The following is a 13,248-nucleotide window of genomic DNA, read 5'->3' on the forward strand; positions in this document are numbered from 1 at the left end:
GCCCTGGCACAGGTTATCCAGAGAAGCTGTGGCTGCCCCATCCCTGGAAGTGTTCAAGGCCAGGTTGGATGGGGCTTGGAGCGACCTGGTCTAGTGGAAGGTGTCTCTGCCCATGGCAGGGGTTGGCATGAAATGTGCTTTAAGGTCCCTTCCAACCCAAACCATTCTGCAATTCTGTGATTTCTGACTGGGTGTGGTACATGTGCCTGTGTTGCTGTTCTAAGGACTTTTATATTTATCTCGAAAATAAGTAGTTGAAGTCTGCAAGTGGAGTTAGTTTTGGGTAACAACATTTTGAGACTTGAGTTAACCTAACTTCTTTGATACAGCATACAGATTTCATTCTGTAATGGACAAGTAAGTTTGGAGAATATGTTTAGGAGTCTTTTTATGATAAATTATGTGTATATGTAGAACAAACCCCAACTTCTAAAACACTAAGTACTAGTAGTGAAATATAATGACCACCAAGTATTTAATGTCTTGAAATAGACCCCCAGAGAACTATATTGGAGTGTTTTGTCAGCTGAACATCTTTTTAAGAAGTTAATCTTTACAAGAACAAAAAAAAAAAGCTTGAACAATAAGTCTGCATGAAATAATTGTGTAAGTAAATATCAAGCCAGTTAAGGGAGGAAAACCTCTGTGAGCCTTGTGCACACAGTGTGTGTGAACAATAATTCAGACCATGGCTGAAATGAGTGGCCACACCTTCCTTTGGGATAAATCATCAGTGTAATGTGTGGATTTGGCCCAGGGTTTGCGATTACAATGTCCTGCTTCTGCTTGAAGTGCAGGATGTTCTGTTGGATGTTTACCTTTGCCTTGGCCAATGCTGAGAAGAATAAGGGAAGGATATGGGTATAAGGCAGGAGCTCCTGGGACAGCAGTTGTTTTGCTCAAGGAAAAAGATCTGAGATCTGAGAGCTGTGCCAGTGCTTTTGTTGTTATTGTTGTTAGACAAAGACTGTGAAAGAAAATATGAGCCCAAGTCTGCCATGGAGATCATCCTGTGGAAAAGTGCTCCATCCTCCTCACACAAGCCAAGCCTGTTCCTGGAGAAATCTTGAACTGCAAGTGAAAAGCAATCAAGGTGAATTCTTCCCTGTTCCCACCATAGATCTCTCTCAGCAGAGTGAAATTGCATCATCTCTGTGGACTTTCTGGGTAAGGTTGGTCACTAACTGTTGTTGAGGGTTTAAAAAATGTAGAAAATTGTATCATTACAACATCCATGAATCTGAAGTTGCATTGTGCTTGGTTTAGCATTCACTTTGATCTGCCTGGAGAATCTAACCATAGTTAGCTGTTTAATAAGCAGGGAAAGGACTTCTCGTGTACTTTTGGCTGATCCCCTGAACCACTACAGGAAAAACTGCCTTCATCATTCGGGTGAAAAACTCTTTCATCTGCTCTACATGACTTCCCATGTGGGAGCCCCACACCTTCTCCAGTCAGCTGATTCCAGTGCTTTCCTCTCACTAGAGGGTTTTCTTGATGTCTAACCTGAATCTTTCTTGCCAGAGTCTAAGTCCATCCTCCTCACTGAATTTTCTGCAGACATGCCCAATAAAATATTTTCTTGTTTGGATGTCTTTTAGAAACCATGGTCATATCATTCCCTTGCTGGTGGCCCATTCACTGAGCTCAGCAACCTCATAATTCTTAGTCCTCTCTAATGGGCCATATATTCAGGTTGTCTGATAATTCTTCTCTTTGGCTTTTGTATTCTTGCACTCTCTCCAACTGTTCCAAATCTTTCTTGAAGTTGAATCCCCAAAATGGCTGACCACATCGACACAGAACACAGCTGTTGCATTTTGTTGTGTATTCTACAGGAAATACTGCATGTTCCTTTTATTATTTTTTTTTTTTATAAACAAACCACTCCTGTTTGGTGTTACCCTTTCACAAGGTATATCTGCAGGGGTGTATTTGTGCTTATTCATTTCATTTATACCTGTCCATATGGGACTTCATCCATTTTTATTTCTGTTGTAGAGATCATGTTGCTCTTCCTCTTCTTCTCTGATGTGTTTGCAAAGGCTTCCATGTCCACATTATCTGGAAATTGAGTTTCCTTAAGATCTTTGATGAACCAATGTGATAATGAGGTGTTGATTGACTCTTTAGCTATGGCTGGACACCCAGGTCCTGGGGAATGGGGGTAGCCACTTTGACACTCATGCTGAAGAATCACTCAGACTTTATAGCGCTAAAAGTGGCCAAGTACCCCCAACTGTTTTGTCTAAATATGACCGAATCTGAGGCTTTTTTTATGGCTGAAAAACTCTTTTTGTAGAAAGTTCAGATCAGGAGTTACTGAATCCCCCTGAGGGCTAAAACATTACCTTCTTTGGGAAATGGAAGCAACCTGAGAGCCACAGCCTCATGAGATTTCCAGCTTGTACCAAGTAGTTTCTGTTTGGGTAGGAAGCACTGCAGTAAAGGGATATGAAGATAAGAAGGGGCAGAAAACTTTCAAACAGAAAGTGTGAACCAAAGCTCGGTGAAGTCAATGGAAACTGGTAGCTGGTGGCCATGTGGGGGGCTGTTTAAGAGGAGCACAGAAAGAAAAGCTAGACTGTTGAAGCAAAAAGACTGTGAAGATAGGAGAGGAAAATACATTTCTGTAGTAACTTTTAGGGCTCTTGAAAGACAGCCTTCCACGGGTAGCTTGGAAATATTTAGACAAAGACCTTTTGAGTTAAATAATAATGGTAAAACAGGACTCAAAAGAGAGAAAAAGGAGGTGGAACAGAATAAAACCAAACCAGAAATACAACAAATTTAGAAAAATTAAACAAAACTTCTGGCTTTCTGAAACTCCAGGTGGTGTGCGCTATCCTGCATCCTTTTAGGGTTTCTGTTTTGAAAATTTATTTTCTCCTGTTGTAGAGAGCACACCATGGTTTCCACAGAGAAAACTTCCCATTGTTTTCAGCGCAGGAGCAACAGCTTCTTGGGCAGTGAGGATGATGCAGCCATAGGCTCTGGGTGTCTTTGGGACCAAATGCTATTCAGATTCTTTCCCGTTGTCCTCTTTACTTGTACATTTTGCTGCCATTCAATTAAAGGTGCTGTGTGATGCGGCTGGTTGAACGCAGCATTTTCCCCAGACAGATAATTACTCTGCCTTTTGCCTTGTCCTTCTAATTGCTATTAAAAGTGGTGCTGTTGGCACCTTTTGTGAGCCTGCAAGTGTTCGTGTGTTTACATAAAGTCTGAGGGCAGAATTTGTCTGTGCAATAACGTTTTATCAGCAGCAGGTAGCAATTGCAGGAGAGTAAGTCCCTGTCTGCTGCTTGGTTTCCAGAGCCTGTAGACTGCTCGTTACAATAATGAGAAATGTAAGTAAGCAGCGTCGCATCAGCACTTGCAGTCCCACTTTCTATTGCTGTCATCAAAGGGTTTAGGAAAGTTTGCATTCAGAGTAGTTTTTTTACTAATGCACATATAGATGTGCACATTACTGTCTGGGAAATCTTGTGCTGTACCTAGCAACTTATGAGTAAGGCACGATCTGGGTTTGGGCGCTTGGTTCAGTGGTTGTGGCCAGGTGAGAACTGGGATTGAGTGCAGAGAGTCAATGTAACTCCAGATATCCCAAGAAAGAAATGTGTCTGGGAGCGGGACCATGACCAGAAAGCTAAAAAAGTGAAGTTATACCACCCTGGAGCATGAAGGTGGTGTGGATTTTAACGAAAAAGCTGGAATCGTCCTGACACTCATAAAGTACTTAGGGGAGGATTGTAGTATCCCACTTTGCAGATGACTCTTGTTAATTTATGCCTTTTCTTTTTGTTTTGTTTGGGGAAGTGGAAGCTTTGTCCTGGCACTTACAGGCTTGTATTGTATTGCAGGGACAGAATTACTGCTCTTAGCTCAGATTTCCAGCTACTGAAGAGTTAGTGTGGAAATCTGGTAGTAAATCCCATGGTGATTTCCCAACGTTGGATTTCGTGCAGTACTTTCAAGTTTACCAGCCACACATAGGCTGGATAAAATTGATGCTGGTAAAATTAGCAAGAAATGTGTTACTATAGAGAATCTTGAAATGGCATCAAAAGGAGCCCCAGGAACTCACCAAGGCATTATAAGCAGCCTCTGTTGTGGCCAAAAATAAAACATTTACACAACCCAGACCTTGAAAGTGAAAAAAAAAAAAAAAATCACAGAAACATTTACTACAAATGAGAAATCAATCAACTGAAAAATGGCATTTGTAACCCGAGAGTAACCTTTTTCTTTTAAGAGCAATGTTTTCAAAATTAATAATGTCTTTATTTTTCTGTTTCTTGCTTTATATTGTCCCTCTACCTTGGAATAAACTAAAGTGGGCGATTGCCACAAAATCTGTGCAGCTTTTACAGCTCCTGTGAAATTTGAAGAAAGACATAAAATGGAAGATACCAAGCTGGCCTCATCCAAGTGCCAACTTTTATTTCTAGTGAACACTCAAAATTTGGATTTTGCACAAGCTGAAACACAACCATGTGTTATATTAAAGGATCTGACATTTTACTTGTGTACCTGCCCATGTGTTAGATTTTCTCTTACACTCAGATGCTATTTTTGATGTCCAAGAAATACTGAGGTTCCAGTGTACTGCTTCAAACCCCCAGGAAGGGTAAAATTTGTTTTAACTTATGCTACATTAAATGATTTTACAGTATTTTGGTTCACATACCCTTATTTGGTGTACTTCAAGAATAGCCTTTTTTTTTCTTTCCCAAACCTACTGCAACACAATTCTTCCTGGTTTTGGGCACTGAGGGGATCTTTACTGGAGAATGGAATGATAAATTCAGGAAAGCCTTCAGCCTATTACTCAACTTCTGTTTCCCATTCTGGTTTTACAGACAAATTGTACTATCAAAGTTTTACATTTAAATTTTTTTTACCAAGACCAAGAAAGAAACCATCAATTTACAACTGAACTCTATTAACCACGAGGAGAGAAGAAGACTCTTGAAGCCACTGGATTTCTGTAAGAAAGCAAAATTAGTCAGTCATCTTCTGGATTTTACTGGATTTGATTATTTCACTTAATTAATTTTTAAAGTTTCATTGCAAAGAAATGTATATCCTCTTTGGAATTTCTTAAGTATTGGGATGAATATTTAACACAGGATTGGGGTTTTGAAACACAACGTCATAGCTATTACAATATAATGCATGGTCTCTTAAATATTTTTTTAATACCTTTTGCTTCCTTAAATCCTTGCCAGAAAAAGGGAAAAGAAAGCTTATTTAAAAATAAGCAATTTGCTTTTCTGTTTACTAGAAGCAGGTGATTTCTGTGGACACTTGAATGACTCTTCCAGCAGTGCTGGGAAATTAGCACATGGATCTCATCAACTTCTGGATTGGCTCCTGTCATCTGAACTGAATCTTGTGTGAGTTATCATAGTTCTGCTGAACCCCCAGGGCTTTACTGATTCCCACTAGCTGATGATGGACTCTCTTTTTCCCCCCAAACATGTGCTCAGTTTTTTATAAGCTATAAATAAAGCATTATCTGGATCAGAGGAGCTTCACTGCGGGTTCAGCCGGGGCTCTGGGCTTTGGTACAGAACCCACCTGTCCTCTGGGCAGACAAAGCCACGGGGACAAGCAGTGAGATGAGAAGCGTGCAGGTGAATTCTGCTTAGGATCTTCCATGTTGCAATTGCTTCGCTCAGGAGTTCAGAAATTGTTTTTCTCCCAAAATGCCAAAGAAATATTTGAATTAAAGAAAATTATTTCACTTTTATATGTTTGGTTGTGCTTTGGTGCAGGTCAAAGCCAGACCCAGAGCCCACATCTGCTCTCCCAGCAGTGCTGGATGCTTTGGGATTGGCTGTAACTCACGGAAAGCACATAAAAATTTATTACTGAAGAGGTAAGAGAGAAATACAGAGCTGAGCACACTAAAACTATGAATTTTAAAAGTTTCCATTGTTTACTTATCTCATTAAGAATCTACCTCCATGCATGCACACAAGCAGCAGGTACAAATATATCTTGATGTCTATCTTTGTTCCACTGTACGTTTGCCTGCAGCTCTCTATAGATAGAAACATAAACTGTGTGTATATCCTGCTGCCTTTTGAAACGTGCAGAACATTACCAACAGTTTCTTTTCTCTAGTTTGCTCAAATGCTTGTGGTTAGATATTCTGAAAGTATAGAATTAAAAAAAAAAGAAAAAGACAAAAAGGTTTTGACACTTTGAAAATGAGTTGCTTTGTTAAAAGTATGTTTTTAAATATTTCTTTTATTTTTAATAAGCCAGCAAACTACTTTGTTTCTCGGCTTCTGCATGTTGTATTTGATAACATAAAATCAGATAATATTGTTGATGAATGTATATTAATTCAGAGCTGGAGGCACATATAGTGTGTGGCAGTTGATAGGTGGAATTTGAGTGATACGGTGGAATTTTCAGAGCAGGACTGTATTGTGTGTTTGTTACCAGGAAAGTCTGGATATAGGAAATAAAGCTTTGAGTACACAGAGTTCTTTTTGCACCTTATTGGCTGTCTCAAAATCCAAAATAAAAGCAGAAGTTGAAAAGAAGAAATTTAAGTAAGGCAAAAAGGACTCTTGTTATTTTATTCAAATAAGAGAACATTTGGTAGCAGCATTTAAACATAAAGAGTTAAAAAGGGAAAATTCCTTATTGAAATTGTACTAAAAGAATATAATGAACAGAAATTATATTTAATAATTGAATTAAGATTATTTCTTGGTTAAATTTGATTATCTTCCTGATTGACCATTAACATTCAAAATATAGAAAGATTATGAGCACACCTGGCCTTATTATTTGCTAAAACAAGACTGAGTCAATAGGATCAGCAATTTTAATGTAATAATTCACATAGGTTCTTGGAGACTCAAAGGAACAAAGATCTGTGATGTGTTATTTCAAAGAGTTTTACTTCAAAAGTTATTTTAAAAAATTGCAATTGATTAGTACTTAAGACAAACTCTTCAGTCTTGTAAGTTTATAATGCTGAAGTGCTGTAGATAAACAACCAGGGTTCCCATTTTTTAGTATTTTTCACTGCCACCGTGTCATACTGAATTAATTCAATATTACTTCTAGTTATGATTCTACAGGATTTTCTTATTTTTCATATAGTTAATTTTCATATTTTAATACTTTTTTTTTAAATACTGTACTTTTGATAATACAAGTCCATTCGGAATGACACTGGTATGAATTACTACAAAAAAAATTTATGGCTTAATCCCGATATCCTCAAATAAATAGTAAGTGGTCAATGATTTTGGTGCCAGGAGGATTTACAGCTGTGGTTCATGAAAGCTCTTAACACAGATATTAAGTTAACCAGGGCAATTTCTGTATCAGACCATTGGGAACATACTGTTAATATTGCATTTGTGTCCTCTGCACCAGAACCAGCACTTAAAACCCAGCTGGCAAAATCCATCCAGGATCCTGGGGAAAAACACCTACTCCACTAAGTTTACAAAAACTAATGTAGAAAATCATCAGTTTATCTGACAGGGTTCTAGCTTGGAAATGAAGAGAAACACAGTACTTAGTATTTTAAGTGGATAATTATTTACTGAGTTTCTGATCCTTCAGCTGTGTACTCTGACACTAATGTGCTGTGATTGTAACGTGCATCAGGTTTGTAAGGAACTTGTAGGTTTTTTTCTGCTTCAGGCTTATTAGAAGTTACTACAAGTAGCTGAAGAAAGGCTTTTGCATGCTAAATGGATTTATGACTAGCCCAGATAAATTCCAACTGTTATTGAGCCACAACTGGCTGGTGTTGTTCTAGGGAATTGTTCTGTTCCTTGATTCAATGGTTTTAGTTTTCAATTTACTTCCATGTGTATTACAGCCTGCAAAGTGAAAACCTGCTTTCTGTGGGCACTGACTGTAGTAGAAGCAGCTCACATGTGAGCTGGAAAAATTGAAATAAAAATAAATCATGGAATCCCTGAATGGTTTGGTTTGGAATGGATGTGGTGGTCTCCTGGTAACGTATCAAGGTGCTAATGTTCTCCAAGGAGAGTGTTCCTCCTGGAGCACCATGTTCCCTTCCTCGGCGGTGTATGCAGAATTGCCTCTGGTTTTGTTGGAAGCTCCTTGCATGGGCTCAGTTTGGGCTACAAGAGCTCTGATGCCATCAATTTGTGATTCACAGTTTTGAGGAGAGCTTTGCCTCAGAGAATGAGCTGAAGCAGCTCTAAAATGCTCATTAAGCTGACATGGAGCTGTGAATGAGCTGTGTTCCCTGATACACCTGGGCTTAGCAGGGCTCTGGGAGGCCTTTTAATAGAGTTTTTGAAAGAGGTGTTTTACATTAGAGTGTGGGGAAAGTGGAGGCTTAGTTTTTTGTATACAAATGCACTGTACTGTGATGTTGGGGTGGTCAAAAAGAGAAGGCATTGCAAGTGTCCGAGGGCAGATATGAATGCTGACTTGGAGAGCTGCTTGTCACAAGGATGGGACCAAGCAGGGCCCTTTGAGATCTTCACACCTGGAGTCCTGGGCTGGAGGGCAAGCTCCTGGTTCAGGGATGGCTGAGCTCCTGGAAAGTGTCTGGTCAGCTGGTTAGACTTTGCCTCACACAAAGGTGTGAGGAAAGAGGAATTTGTAGGGGTTGATCTTTGATATGGGAGGAAGCAGTATCCTTTTGGCTGTGCTGTGAGGGAGACGGGGCTTTGGCTTCAGTTTTGACTGATCACTTTGACAGGGCACTTTGGGAAGTCTCTTACAAATGGTACAATTCTCACCAGCCCCTCTCAGAGCTGGGCTGGGTGCTGTGGTCCTGTCCTGTCCTGTCCTGTTGGCTCACCAAGGGCTCTGCCTGCTGCATCCCCATCCAGGTCTATTCACTTTCCTTGCTGCTGGAGAATAGTCTGTACCACTCACACAGAATCTCCCCTGTCTGTCCTTGCTGCAGGTTTCCCCTTCAGAAACCATTTGAGTAGTTCTGTTAGTGAAAATCATAACCAAGGAAAGTTTTTAATTTGAACAGTCAGACAGACACACACACATAAAAAAACCCCAAAGAATGATCTGGAAAAAATCCCCCAAACTCCATTCGCCTGCCACACAGTGACAAATGGAAAGAAGGGTGGCTACTGCCTGTACTCGACAACACTGCGATGTGATATTTTCAGAGGTATCTCGGGAGCATCTACCACATTTACAGCATGTGAGGCATCTCATCTGGAGCCGTTTTGATCTCCTGTAACCTACTCACAAACGCACATATTTCATAACAGGCCCTGCACCCTGATAAGGATCTCTGAGTTTCTTCTGCGCGGTATCTGCAAACAATTCAAAGCTGTTCCACACAAACAAATGTGAGAACCCCCTGACCACAGACTGCCTTTAGAGCAGACCAAGATTTGATGTTACTCATATCTTCCAGTACCTGTCAGAGTTCAAACAGGAAACCTGGTTTTTCCTCTCATGTCAACAACTTTTTTCTTCTTTTTTTTTCTATCTGAACAGGCGTTCGGCAGCAGGCTCATGCTCAAGCAGTGGAAGTCCTGTATTTCTACAGGACAAACAAGTACGTGCTCTGGTACGTCATTGCTGACATTAACAAGAACTGAATATGTGGTTTTCGGTGATCCTGTGGGTGCTTCTGTAGAAACGGACACATTGGCTTTGAACAACCACACAAAAAAGGGATTCATTCATACAGGATATAGGTAATGTGCAGCCGAGGGCTCGCCGCAAGTAGTGCTTTGCTTGGGAAACGTCAGAAAAAACTGGCTGCTCTTTCTCCTGGTACGGCTGTATTTTGTGCTTACACAGTAACACTTTTTATCACTTCAGCCTGTTTTTCATTTATATGATATCCTGCTTGCCAGGGCTCCAACAATTTAATGTGAAAAGTTTAAACTAAAGAATTATTTGTATTCACTGATTAGGAAGTTTCATCTGAACACCTAAACTAATGATTAATTATCATGTCTCCAGAAAATATGAAAAAAACCTCTTGTCCAAATCAGCAATTTGGCCATAGCCACTCATGAATGTTTTGGCACTGCTGGGAAGAGAAATTAGGAATTATAGCTGACGTGCATTCCTCTTACACTGTACTCATTACTTAATCTTTCATAATGCAGATCAATAAATGTAGCAACTTTCAGAACTTTCCAGTCCAGGCTTGGAAATGCTTCAATAACATTTAACTTAACCTCTCCGTGAATGCTGGAAGTGGAAATTTATAGTGGAGAACAATTCTTGACAAAGACTAATATTTGTGACAGAAAACACTGACTCTGTCAAGGAATGGATGACTTCTCAGGATTGTTTTCCCCCATTTGATTTATGCCTGACAGATACAAAAAACCAACTCAAATACAGCTGTGTTAAGAAAAGAACACACAGGCATTTCCATGACTTTCATCTTGCTTTGTATTTATGTCATGATAAAACATGCTTTTGTGGCTTGCATCATCAAGGGGCAGAACATCTGGAAAAGTCTTGTTACAGAAAAGCGTCCATAAAGCTAAATATGATTGTTCTCTTTTTTTCTTTTAATAAAACTCTCAAAGCAAACAGCTGGATAACAGTATGACTAGTAGTAATACTTGCTGTGAGCTGGAACAACAGTTATAGGCTCCCAAAGGAAGAGGCAAAGAGGTGTCACGGAATTTCTCAGTGGTGAGCCATGGCAGAGGAGTGTGTGACAGTGGGTACCCCTGAGCTGCCCTGAGGAACAGCAGGTAAAAAGGTAAAACAGCCTTTGGGAACCACCTGCCACCCTTGAAATCACACAGACCATTTCAGTATTTTGCTTTTTTCCTCTTTATCTCTTTATTTCTATATTTCCAATATGATTTCTGCCCAGATGATTGAGTTTGATTCCATGTGTTTTTCTAGTAGCTGTTTCAGGAGCTAAAGCACTTTACATAAAATCTGCTATCAAAAATGGCACTGTCTTGACATTTGTACAGCTCTGTATTGGTGCTCTGTGTGTTCCCACTGAGCAGCTGCAGGCCTGGAAAGACCTTCAGCTCCTGCTCTGTCTACCCATCTCTGCCTTAAACGCTTGTAAACCAGTGGCAAGAAGAATGGAATCATCTGTGTTCAGTAAAGGAAATATTTATCTTCTAATTTTCTTTCTAAGTCTTAATATTTCATGAAGCCTCAGTGAAAAAAACATGCCAGGTATGGGCTGCTTAGAAGCCTGATTCAGAGTAGAAACACAGACGTAGGTTACATTGCTAAGGTCAAGTTCATGCTGTAACAAACATCCTGCTGAATAAATGAGTACCCATGGTTCAAATCAGCAGCTCTTATCAGAAATGAGTATTAGAGCATTTACAAGCTTTTAATTATTTGCCTTCTGCTTTGAAAAATATCTTGACATGTCCACTTGGTTGATGCCCCTCATTATCCATGGGATCTGCACTTACTGCCCGCGATTCCCTGGGGCTGATCCTGACTCAGAGAGTGCTGGTGCATGAATGTGATTCTGCAGATGTGCCTGGCTGGGCTTCCCTTGCCTCAGGGTGGCAAGAGAGGGGCTGATCCTGAGAGCCATCTGGTATCACCAGAGTTACTGATGGAATGGATCAGTTCTTGGTGCTCACATTCCCCAAAGGCAACTCAACGCTCCATGGGCACCACCATCTTCAGAGGGGTTTTCATAAAAGTGCTGCTGATCCCTGCATAGTCAGGGGTATGATGAGCTGAAATTGGGTAAATGTAAGTAATTACAACCAGCTAGTGTTCTAGGGCAAACTGGGCTTTACCCGGTAATTATAGGTATTGCTGTCACCAGTGTGTGTACAGTGGTGCATATTTTTATTTTACTAGTAATTGAATGATAGATCATGGCTACTAGCCTGTGTATCTAGGAGAAAACAGATAAATTAGGTTCTTCTTGAAGGGTTTTCTTACAAATAGGAGACCTGATCACTCTGTAACCTTTAGAAAACAAATGGTTCCCATTGCTGGAGATTAGCACATGCTTTAGGAGCTCATGTAACCCAGCATCCACAGCAGTTTGGATGAACACGTTCATTGGTATTTATATAGAGTTTTGAACTGATTGAATGGGCCTGTGGAGAATGTAACATCATGCCCCAAAGAGCAGTGCAGCTCCTGACCCCCTGCAATGTGCCAGTGAACTGGACTCCTACCAGCGCAGCCAAGTTCTGGGAATTCAGTTATAGTAAAACCTGTTTGTTACTATATTTCATGTTTTTACCAGGGCCATTGCACACTGGAGTTGCCCAGGCCCAGCCTACCAGGCCGCCTGGGTGGTGCTCTCCCAGGTGAGTCCTGTGGGGTGTGATATGAGTGTTATCTCAGCTCCCTTCCCCTTTAGTCTGGCCAGAACCACAGCAGGGCCACCCTGCCTGATGCTGCCTTTGTCAGAGAAGGAGCTAACCTGGTGCCCCAGACTTGTTTATATCAGCTGTTAGATGGAAATTCTTTTGGACTCTGGGTTGGATTTTATTTGTTTGAGATGGGAAACTCTATACCATCATCCTTTCGTGTATCTTCCTGTTGAATTTTACAGTACAGAAGACAGAGGGAACAACCGGTTGGATTAAATAAAGTGTTTTACAGATTCTGCTCCAGAACCTTTGCTTGATTTCTCAGACTTCATAAGGTAACAATATTGATTTACTGGGGACACCTAAGCCTCTAACAGAGCTCAGAGAGGGATCTGGACCTGCCTCTGATGCTCTGGTACCTGCCTGCTTTACATTGGGCAGTAGGGCAGGGAGAGATACATGTGAGAAACCACAGCCTGCAATGTTCTGGGTCAGCTGCCTTAGGATGCCCTTTTGAGGGATGACTTGGGACTTTTGGGAATGTGCTTCGTGTCTTCAAGGCCATAAATAACCTCTAAGATGTCAGGGTGGCATGTAGTGGAGAAGAAGAAGGTCCTGCCTTCCTCTTTCCCTACACTTTCCTCTGTGCAGCTCCAGCCACACCTGGACAGGCTGTCTGCAATGTGTGAAGAGTTCACCAGGGAAAAACAGGCATCCCTGGCTGCTGTGCAGAATCCTATTCTGGTTAATACCCACCGCAGGAATCACAAGATCATCACTCAGGCCAGTGGCAATCTGCTGAAAACAAAGGGTTCCTTAATAGTCAAGATAAGCAGATAAGGCACTGCTGTGCTATTTAAAGTGCAGTGTTTATGCCTGAATAAAGTTACTCCAGTTTTGGAGTAGAGTGTTTGCTGGGAAAGCTGTATTTACATTCCACCCCAGGGACTGAAGCGCCCTTGCACACTTTCAT

At 40.8% G+C, this 13,248-nt stretch overlaps 1 long non-coding RNA gene across 1 annotated transcript; it reads left to right on the top strand.

Moving 5' to 3' along the window:
• The first annotated feature begins 4,888 nt into the window (after window positions 1-4,888).
• LOC109143391 lies at window positions 4,889-11,616 on the top strand. The gene is made up of 3 exons (XR_002043524.1): window positions 4,889-4,990; window positions 5,288-5,399; window positions 9,487-11,616. It is a non-coding gene; the product is annotated as an uncharacterized LOC109143391 (long non-coding RNA).
• The last annotated feature ends 1,632 nt before the right edge of the window (window positions 11,617-13,248 follow it).

Source organism: Corvus cornix, chromosome 13 (assembly GCF_000738735.6).
Source record: "Corvus cornix cornix isolate S_Up_H32 chromosome 13, ASM73873v5, whole genome shotgun sequence".
Lineage (NCBI taxonomy): Eukaryota > Metazoa > Chordata > Aves > Passeriformes > Corvidae > Corvus > Corvus cornix.